Source organism: Moschus berezovskii, chromosome 19, assembly GCF_049115385.1.
Source record: "Moschus berezovskii isolate FMDL1 chromosome 19, NW_MosBer_1.0, whole genome shotgun sequence".
In the NCBI taxonomy this organism is placed as follows: domain Eukaryota; kingdom Metazoa; phylum Chordata; class Mammalia; order Artiodactyla; family Moschidae; genus Moschus; species Moschus berezovskii.
In genome coordinates this window covers 38405385-38417149 of record NC_142478.1, presented here as the reverse complement: position 1 = coordinate 38417149, position 11765 = coordinate 38405385, and positions in this window count along the sequence as shown.

Genomic DNA, 11765 nt, shown 5'->3' with positions numbered 1-11765 from the left:
TTTAAAAACTTTAAATTATAAGCTTTATGTTCATAAAACTTTAGCTCATACACAGCTATGGTGTATAAAATGTAGACATCCTCACCCTCTCCCTAATCACACTCTCCTCTCCTAGAATAAGCGTTGTCAACAGTCTAGTGAGTCCCATTTTAGTCATTTTTTTCATGAAATAAGTGAATTCTTACCTCAGAAAGAGGTAATGTCTTCAAAATTGGGTTGGAGGGAGAATTTAGTCATTTTAAAAAATCTTCAAATAGTATATTCTGTGGCTTACATTTTGAATAGTGTCAGATTTAGTTTTAAGTGAAACTCTTGACTTTTTATTAACATAAATAACTACTTACCAAGAAAGTATGTTAAATAATAATACAGCTTCTATACATTTTCCCTCAAATTGTGCTAGATAAATTATATCTTTAATTTTGATCTTTCTTTAAATCCTTCACTAATTTAGGTCAAACTCTGAAGATAAGCATAAATCAAACCGGGTCATCACTCACCAAACTGAGACAAAACCTCAACGCCCTCTAGTGGAGAGACTGTTCCATGCTCCATTACGTGGGATCAACCCTCTGACTCCCATGGGTAAGAGAAATTTATATGAGTTCATTTTTTTAAATATTTATCTATTTTAATTGATTGATGATTGGTTTACAATTGGTTTGATTTCTGTCATAAATCAACATGAATTAACCACAGGTGTACTATATGAGCTCTTAATATTAGAATTTTATTTCCTTCTTTTGTTTATTTAACAAATATTTAAATTTGTAATTTAAAATTTTCTGGTTAGAGTGAAACATCACCCAGGACACAAGGGAAAATATTGGGGGGGGGGGGATGTCTATACACAAAATACCAATAACTTTGGCCCTGTAATTAGTCTCTGATCTTCCAAGTTACCTGCTTGTCTTGACTGCCTACTCTTGGCCATATCATGACTCTCTACTATTGAATCTACGAAGAATTAAATCTGTTCCTTTGTTTTAAAAAGTTATCTTTTTCTTTGGCTTTATTTCTCCAGATTTATCACCTCTCTTAAGTATCGCTTCATTAAGTTTTCCAAACAACAGCAAAAATAACCCCTGAATTCATTTTCTGTTTTTCTCCTAAGAACATGGTTTATCAGCCTTTTCCATTTGTAATGTGACACCTGTTCCAAGGACTGATGAGAGCAGCAGGGCACAGTGGTTAAGAATAGAAGGGTGGAGCTAGAAGCACAGACTCCAAGTCAAAAGGAGCCATTTACTATCCATGTGATCTTGGACTAGTCACTTAGATCCTCATTTTCTCCGTTCCCTCATCTGTAAAATCAGAATGATGGTGATAGTACCCAGAAAGCCTAGGACTTAACTAAGAAAATCCTAGTAAAGGAGGTAGAACAGTGCCTAACACGAAGTAAGCACTCAATGACTGTTACTTAATATTGCTATTTCATCAGTCTTATGAGTAAATAATAAGGTAGCATGAATAAAAGATTTGAATCCAACCTCTTTTTCCAAATGCAGTTATTCACTAGTCACCTTCTGTATTTTACATACCTACTAGAAGACAACTATCTTCTGTGGAGAAATATCACAGCATTTATTAATATAACCTCTCCAATTTTTTTATCCACAATATCTGGCTAAAAAAACACCAAATAACTAAACACCACAATTAAAAATAACAATAATAATAAACCTGGGATAATGAAGATATTAAAGTAGTCAGATGATTTAAAATTAAAATAATAAATGGGTTCAATAAAACAGAGGAAAATATGAAGAATTTCAACAGAAATCTGGAATCTATTAGATATGGCAGAACAGAGAACTTCTGGCAAACTGGAAAACAAGTAACTGAATTACAGTTTGAAGCCAAGAGAGAATAAGAGATAGAAAATACAAAAAAGAGTGTAAGAGATATATGAAGAATAATGATACAGTCTAACATGCATATTGGAATTCTGGATATAAAGAGGAAATAATAATTCAGAAACAATATTTGAAGAAATATTAGCTAAAAATGTTTCAAAGTTAACAAAAGACATTAAACCGCAGAATCTAGATATGCTATGAGCCTCATGTAGAATAAAAGTATAAAGAAAACCACACCTGGCTGCATCAGAGTTAAGCTGCTAATAACCAAGACAAATAGAAGCATCTTAAAGCACTCAGAGGGGAAAAAAAAACACCACACAATACCTTCAAAGAAGCAACAATAAAGCATGTGCTTACTTTACAACAGAAATGATGGAAATCAGAACAAAATGGAATGGCATGCAAATGTAAAAGAACAAAAAACCTTCCTACCTTCTCACCTAGAATTGTGTACACAATAAAAATATTACTCAAAAAAAGAAGGCAAAAATTAAGACCTTTTCAGACAAACAAAAGCTGAGTTTATCACCAGTAGATCTTTATGTTAACAAATACTATAGAGTTATTCAGGCTTAAGAGAATAATCTCAGATGGAACCATCAGGAATGAAGAGCACCAGAAAGGAATGTGGGTAATCTAAATGAATACAGACTGGTTTATAATATCTTGTGGGATTTGAATATGTATAGAAGTAAAATATATGACAATAGCACAATAAAAGAGAGAGATAAATGGAGTTAAACTTTTGATTATAATATAAAATTCTATATGGGGGGAATTGGTAAAAGTACTAATTAAAGGTAAACTGTAGCAAGTCTAGGATGTATGTTGTATTCTATTGTTACTTAACAAACCACTCCAAAATTTACTGGTTCAGAACAATCACAGCATTTACTTTGCTTACAAATCTGTAGTTTAGACAGAGTTCGGTGGGGACATCTTGTCTCCACTCAGAATCAGCTAGGATGGCTCAAAGTCTGGACTATGGAACCATCTGAAGGCTCGCTAACTTGCTTGGCTAGCTAGTTAATACTAGCTATTGGCTAGAAACTTCATGGAGCCATGCCCAGAATACCTACTTGTGGTTGGTCCACATGGCTACTTGACAAAGCATGGTAACTGGGCTGGATGCTTAGGGAGCCTGGCAGAAGCTATATCACTTTTACTAATCTAGCTTCAGAAGTCATGTGTCATTCCATTATATTCTGTTGGTTGGAAGCAAGTCACTAGGGGCAACCCATATTCAAAGGAAGACTAAAATTCTTCCTGTTGATAGGAGAAATATCAAAGAACTCGTGAACATGTTTTATTATTTTTTTACGGTTTACCAAAAGAATCACTATTTTCCTTGTTCCTTTTTTTTTTTAATTGAAGTAGAGTTGATTAACAATGTTGTGTTAATTTCTGATAAAACTCTTACAGGAAAACATAGGCAGAACACTCAATGACATAAACAAAGCAAGATCCTCTATGACTCACCTCCTAGAGTAATGGAAATAAAAACAAAAATAAACAAGGGGGGCCTAATTAAACTTAAAAGCTTTTGCACAGTAAAGGAAACTATAAACAAGGTGAAAAAACAACCCTCAGATGGGAGAAAATAATAGCAAATGAAACAACTGACAAAGGATTAATTTCCAAAATATATAAGCATCTCATACCAGTCAATACCAGAAAAATTAACAACCCAATCAAAAAGTGGGAGAAAGACTTAAACAGACATTTCTCCAAAGAAGATATACAGATGGCTAACAAACACATGATAACATGCTCAACATCACTCATTATTGTGCTGTACTTAGCTCGCTCAGTCGTGTCCTACTCTTTGTGATCCCATGGACTGTATGTATAGCCTGCCAGGCTCCTCTATTCATGGGGATTTTCCAGGCAGTAATACTGGAGTGGTTTGCTATGCCCTCCTCCAGGGGATCTTATCAACCCAGGGGTCGTTATTAGAGAAATGCAAATCAAAACTACAGTGAGGTATCAACTCACACCAGTTAGAATGGCCATCATCAAAAAGTCTACAAACAATAAATACTGAAGAAGGTGTGGAGAAAAGGAAACCCTCTTGCACTGTTGGAATGTAAGTTGATACAGCCACTATGGAAGACGGCATGAAGGTTCCTTTAAAAAGTAAGAAAAAAAAACTATATGACCCAGCAATCCCACTCCTAGGCATATACCCCGAGGAAACCAAAATTGAAAAAGATACATGTACCCCAGTGTTCATTGCAGCACTATTTACGATAGCTAGAACTTGGAAGCAACCTAAATGTCCATCGACAGATGAATGGATAAAGAAGCTGTGGTACATATATACAATGGAATATTACTCAGCCATAAAAGGGATGCATTTGAGTCAGTTCTAAGAAGGTGAATGAACCTAGAGCCTACTATACAGAGTGAAGTGAGTCAGAAAGAAAAAGAGAAATATAGTATCAGTTCAGTTCAGTTCAGTCTCTCAGTCGTGTCCGACTCTTTGCAACCCCATGAATCACAGCACGCCAGGCCTCGCTGTCCATCACCAACTCCCGGAGTTCACTCAAACTCATGTCCATCAAGTCGGTGATGCCATCCAGCCATCTCATTCTCTGTCGTCCCCTTCTCCTCCCGCCCCCAATCCATCCCAGCATCAGAGTCTTTTCCAGTGAGTCAACTCGTCTCATGAGGTGGCCAAAGTATTGGAGTTTCAGCTTTAGCATCAGACCTTCCAATGAATACCCAGGATCGATCTCCTTTAGAATGGACTGGTTGGATCTCCTTGCAGTCCAAGGGACTCTCTAGAATCTTCTCCAGCACCACAGTTCAAAAGCATCAATTCTTTGGCGATCAGCTTTCTTCACAGTCCAACTCTCACATCCATACATGACCACGGGAAAAACCATAGCCTTGACTAGACTGACCTTTGTTGGCAAAGTAACATCTCTGCTTTTTAATATGCTATCTAGGTTGGTCATAACTTTCCTTCCAAGGAGTAAACGTCTTTTAATTTCACAGCATCCACAGTGATTTTGGAGCCCAAAAAATATAGTATACTAATGCATATATATGGAATCTAGAAAGATGGTACCAATGAATTTATTTGTAGGGAAGCAATTCGAGAAGGAAACGGTAACCCACTCCAGTATTCTTGCCTGGAGAATCCCATGGACGGAGAAGCCTGGTAGGCTACAGTCCACGGGGTCGCATTGAGTCGGACACGACTGAGCGACGGAACAGAACAGAACGGAATGGAGAAACAGATATAGAGAACAGACTTATGGAAAAGATGAGGGGGAGGAGAGGGTAAGATGTATGGAGAGAGTAACATGGAAACTTATATATTCCCATATGTAAAATAGATAGCCAATGGAATTTGCTGTATGAGTGAGGGAACTCAAACAGGGGCTCTGTAACAACCTAGGGAGGTAGGATGGGGAGGGAGATGGGAGGGAGTTTCAAGAGGGAGGGGATATATGTATACCTATGGCTGATTCATGTTTGACAGAAAACAACAAAATTCTGTAAAACAATTATCCTGCAATTAAAAAATTAACTTTAAAATTGTGTTAATCTCTGCTGTACAGAAAAGTGATTCAGTTATATAATATGTACATATACATTATTTTTTAATACTCTCTTCTATTATGGTTTGTCATAGGATCCTGAATATAGTTCTCTGTGCTATATAGTAGGACCTTGTTGTTTACTCATTTGAAAAGACTCTGATGCTGGGAAAGATTGAGGGCGGGAGGAGAAGGGGATGACAGGATGAGATGGTTGGATGGCATCACCGACTCAATGGACATGAGTTTGGATAGAATCCGGGAGTTGGTGATGGACATGGAGGCCTGGCGTGCTGTGATTCATGGGGTCGCAAAGAGTCAGACATGACTGAGCAACTGAACTGAACTGCTGTTTACTCATCCCATATATATAAAAAGTTCACATCTGCTAACCCCAACCTCTCAGTCCATCCCTCCTCCAACCTCCTCCCCCTTGGCAACCACAAGTCTGTTCTCTATGTCTGTGAGTCTGTTTCTATTTCATAGATAGGTTTGACAATTACTCAGTCATGTCCGACTCTGCAATCTCATAGACTATAGCCTGCCAGGCTTCTCTGTCCATGGAATTCTCCAGGCAAGAATACTGGAGTGGGTTGCCATTTCGTTCTCCAGTAAATAAGTTTATTTGTGTCATATTTTAGATTCCACATGTAAGTGATATCATATGGTATTTGTCTTTCTCTGTCTTACTTACTTCATTGAGTATGATAATCTCTAGTTGCATCCATGTTGCTGCAAATGGCCTTATTTCGTGGCTGAGTAGTATTCCATTGTATATATGTACCACATCTTCTTTATCCATTCATCTGTTGATGGAAATTTAGGTTGTTTCTGTATCTAGACTACTGTGAATAGCGTTGCTATGAACATGAGGGTGAATGTATCTTTTTTAATTAGAGTTTTGTCTAGATATATGCCCAGAAGTGGGATTGCTGGATCATATGATAATTCTATTTTTAGTTTTCTGAGGAAACTCCATACTGTTTTGCACAGTAGTTGTACCAACTTACATTCCCACCAACAGTGTGGGAGGGTTTTTCTCCACCTTCTCGCCAGCATTTGCTATTTGTAGAGTTTCTAATGGTGGCCATTCTGACTGATGTGAAGCGGTACAATAAAGCTAGAGTTAATAGATTAGAAAAGATACAATAGGATGATGGTGGTGGTTTAGTCGCTAAGTCGTGTCCAACTCTTGTGACCCCATGGACTGCAGCCTGCCAGGCTCCTCTGTCCAAGGGATTCTCCTGGCAAGAATGTTGGAGTGGGTTGCCATTTCCTTCTCTATATAATAGGATAAACAAACTCAAAAGTTTGTTCTTTGACAGTTCTAATAAAACCTCTAGCAAGATCAATTAAGTAAAAAATAGGGCATAAATAAACAATGTTAGTATTGAAACAAAGGGATCTAACTAAGATTCAACAGAGCTATATTTAATTAAAAAGGTTTTCATATTCATTACAAACATAGTTTCTTTCCAGTATTGGCTCTGATGGTTAATAGGAGTGGACAACAAATGAAGGTTCACTAGATCCTTCTGCAGCTAAATGTTTAGCAGCCTGCTCTAGTCCATCAACATGTTGGCTAATAACTTCCCTAACACAGGACCCTCTCCACATTACCAGTGTAAGTGACACAAACTTATGATGCCTAACAGTGTGGACATGAATGGTTTTTTTCAACTTTTTTAATTGAAATATAACATTCACACAAATGCACAAACCAAATAAACAGCTCAGTGGATTGAGGCAATGTAAACATTTGTGTAATGACTACACAAGCCCAGGTATATGAAGTTACCATCACTTAAGAAATCCCCTGCTAACCCCCTCCTATCTACTGCTTCCTCCCTCTTCCCCAAGGTAATCACTATTGTGACTTCTAACTTTACAGTTTAGATATGCCTGGGTTTTGAACTTGAAATTGCATTTATGGAGAATATATACATTGCTTTTTGCAATTCTCCCATGCTGCTGCATATAGGTGACTTTGTTTTTTCATTACATAAGCTAGCTAGCTAGATAACTATATAAATGTATTTTTATACATTCTACTGTTGATGGAAATTTAGAGTATTTTTAGTTTCTTGTTATAATGTATACTGCTACCATGAGCATTTTTTATATGTCTCGTGACCCATACGTGCACACATTTCTGTTGGATATGTTCCTAGGAATGCATGCTGATCATAACATATGTTCCTCTTTATTGAATAATGCCACCTGTTTTCAAAGCAGTTGAAGCATTTCACACTCTTAACAGCAGTAGTTGAGAATTCATGTTGTTTCACATTCTTGTCAATACTTTGAATTGTTGGTTATTTCAGTTTTAGCCATTCTGGTAGATTTATAATGCTCTCATGGTGACACTAATTTGCATGGCCCTTGTGTTAGTTTCATGTGGCTGTTGAAGCAAATTATCATAAGCTTGATGGCTTCAAGTAACAGAAATTTATTCTCTCACAGTTCTGGAGTGCAAAAATTTGAAATCAGTTTTTGGGCCAAGATTAAGAAGTTGGCAGGGATACACTGGTAACATGTGAGAATCCACTCCTGAAGTCTGCCATCTTCTGGTGGCTGCCAGCATTCCTTAGCCATGTCACTCTGCCTCCATTGTTACATCGCCTACTCCTCTATGTGTCGAATGTCCTTCTGCCTCTCTTTCATATGGACCCTTGTGATTACATTTAGGGCCCACCAGATAATACAGGAAATCTATCTCTTGATCCTTAATTGTATCTGCAATGTCCTTTTTTGTCATAGAAGAAGGTAACATTCATGTTTTTCAGGAACAAGGATATCTCCTGAGAGACCATTATTCAGCATAAAACATTCCTTATTTTGATTGATTTTCATGAGTTTTTGATCACTTGGGTATCTTCTATGATGTCTGCTTAAGTCTTTTGCTCATTGTTTTAAGTTGGGCTATCTTTTTCTTGGGGCTTCCCAGGAAGCTCAGTGGTAAAGAATCCACCTGCCAGTGTAGGAGACTCAGGAGACGTGGGTTCAATCCCTGAGTTGGGAAGATCCCCTGGAGGAGAAAATGGCAACCTATTCCAGTATTCTTGCCTGGAAAAATCCCATGGACAGAGGAGCCTGGTAAGCTACAGTCCATGAGGTCACAAAGAGTCAGACATGACTGAGTACAACAGCACATCTTTTACTTCCTGATTTTTAAGCAGTTATTTATATATATTCTACATACAAGTATTTAGTCAGGTATATTTATTGAAAATATCTCTTTCCACTTAGTAGCTTATGTCTTCGTATTCTCTCTGTCCTATTAGTTTTTATTTATTTATTTTTGGCCACACCATGTGTCATGTGGGATCTTGGTTCCCCAAAAAGTGATTGAACCAAACCCCTGCAGTGGAAGCATGGAAGCTTAACCACTGGACTGCCAAAAAAGTCCCTTCATATTTTCTTTTTATGAAGAGAAGTTCTTAGTTATAATATAGTCCCACTTATCAGTGTTTTCCTTTAAAGTTAGTGCTTTTTGTATCCTAATTAAGAATCTGATTTCAAGATTATGATGATATTTTCCTAGGTTATCTCGTGGAAGCTTTATATTTTTTCCATATATAGATCAGCAATCATTTACAATTAATTTTAATGTATGATGGGAGCTTGAGATCATGTTTTCTTTTATTCCTTATGGATATTCTGTTGACTCAGAACCATTCATTATAATGAAAATGTTTCACTAATCTGCATAATCGTGATTTCTCGTAAATCAATGTATTATTCTGTTTCAGGACTTTCTGTTCTATTCAATTGGTTCATTCCTCTTTCCTAATCAACCCCATACTATTTTATAGGACTTCCTTGGCAGTCCAGTAGTTAAGACTCAGTATTTCCAATGCAGGGTACACGGGTTCATTACCACATCAGGGAACTAAGATCCTCATGGCATGCAGGTGTGGCCGATAAACAAAAAAATCACACAGTATTTCATCGACTGTGGCTCTATAGTAAATTTTGATATTCAGGAAAGCTAGTCCTCTCACCTTGTTCTTCAAGTGTGTATTGACCTCTTGGATTTCTATAACTTTTAGATTCAGCTTGTCAGGTTCCACACAGGCTAGGTTTTAATTTGCACTGTATCTATAATCCATCCTGGGAGAACTGCCATTTTTATAACATAGAGTCTTTTAATCCATGAACAGAATTTAATATTCCTCTTTTTATTAAAGTCTTCTTTAATTTGTCTCCATATTCTTTTATAAACTTTGATATAGAAGACCTTTGTATCTTCATTAGATTTACCCATGGGATTTTTATATTTTTATATAAATTTATTTTTTATATAAATTTTTATAAAAACTATTATATTAGTTGCTTAAATTTTTTTCCAGTTATTTGTACCTGGTATGTAAAAATACAATTGTATTTATATTTGCATTTATATAACCACCTTGCATCCAGCAATGTCTAAGTTCTTTTGAATATTCTGTGTATACATCATGTCATCTGCAAATAAAAAGAACTTTATTCTTCCTCTGCTGACTAGCTCATCAGTACAGTGTTGAACAGAAGTTAGCTATAAAGGATATTCTGTTCTTATTCCTCAGCTCAGAGAGGAAGATTTGAATGTTTTGCAATTAAGATGATGTTTTAAGGTTTTGAAGATACCTTCATACAGTTAACAGAAATTCTCTCCTATTTCTGGTTTGCCACAGTTTTTATAATGAATAGAGTTTAAATTTTATCAGGTGCAATACTTTTTTCCCTACTGAAATGATTACATGATTTTTGGTCTTTATCTTAAAATGTGATACATTAATTATATTGATCGAATTTCAAATGTTAAACAAATCTTGTTTTTCTGAAACAAACCTAATTTTGTTAAAATGCATTGTCCTTGTAGCTTCTGGTAAAAAAGTTCTGCTGACCTCACAAACCAAGTTTGGAAGAGTTATTTCTATTTCTCTTCACTGGAAAAATTAAATATTATCTTCATTAAGTGGCAGAAATCACCAACAGCTCTTTGGAACCAGAGTTTTCTTTGTGGAAACATTTTAATTTTCAGATTCAATTTCTTTAATAATTAAAGAATTGTTTAGATTTTGCTACATATTCTTGTTTCCTTGGCTTGCTGCTTATTCCTAGACCTGATCGTGACCCATCCAATATGCATTTTCATCCATTTTGATGTGTTTGTTGTTAGTCTGTTTTTATAGTTGCCAAGATTCTATCAGCACCAGCCTTGAAATCATCCCCTATTTTTGGGGTCGCGGAGAGTCGGACACAACTGAGCGACTGAACTGAACTGAACTGAACTGAAGCCCAGTAATTACTTTCATGCCAACAACCTGCTTGTTAGCAACTAAAATATCAACCAGAACTCCAGGACATTTATAACAATCAATGGCTCTGAGGAAAGGGTCATTTGAGTGGCAGCTTCAGGGTTGCAGGAACAACCTTTAATAGAAAATTTTTAGGAGTCTGCTCATTGGTGGGCTGAAGTTTCCTTAATATCCAAGTGCTATGGTCTGAATGTTTATGTGTGCCTCCCCCCAAGCCCCAATCCTGCACTCATATGTTTAAATCCTAACCCCCAAAGGTGATGCTGTTAGTTGGTGGGGCCTTTGGGAAATGATCAGGTCATGACAGTGGTGCTCTCATGAATAGGATTAGTGTTCTTATAAAAGAGATCCCACGGAGCTCCCTAACCTCTTCCAATGAAAAGCGTCCAATGGAGCAAGCCCTTACCTGACCATGCTGTCCTGCCTGATCTCAAACTTCCCGACTTCCAAACCATGAGAGATACATTTCTATGGTTTATTCTGTGGTATTTTGTTATAGCTGCCCAAACAGACTAAGGCACCAAGCTACAAAGATGAGAGAAAATTTGCTGAGTTTCATATATGTGGTTGAAAGTTAGTCAGAAAACAGAAGCATCCTAATAAATGGTGTTGCTATATGGTTATATTCTATGGTAAGTCTAATTAATCTTCTCTAATTTAATATCGGTTCAGTTCAGTTCAGTTCAGTCACTCAGTCGTGTCCAACTCTTTGTGACCCCATGGACCGCAGCACGCCAGGCCTCCCTGTCCATCACCAACTCCCGGAGTCCACCCACTCATGTCCATCGAGTCGGTGATGCCATCCAGCCATCTCATCCTCTGTCGTCCCCTTCTCCTTCTGCCTTCAATCTTTCCCAGTATCAGTCTTTTCAAGTGAGTTAGTTCTTCGCATCAGGTGGTCAAAGTATTGGAGTTTCAGCTTCAGCATCAGTCCTTCCAGTGAATATTCAGGACTGATTTCCTTTAGGATGGACTGGTTGGATGTCCTTGCAGTACAAGGGACTCTCCAGAGTCTTCAACCCCACAGTTCAAAAGCATCAATTCTTTTGTAT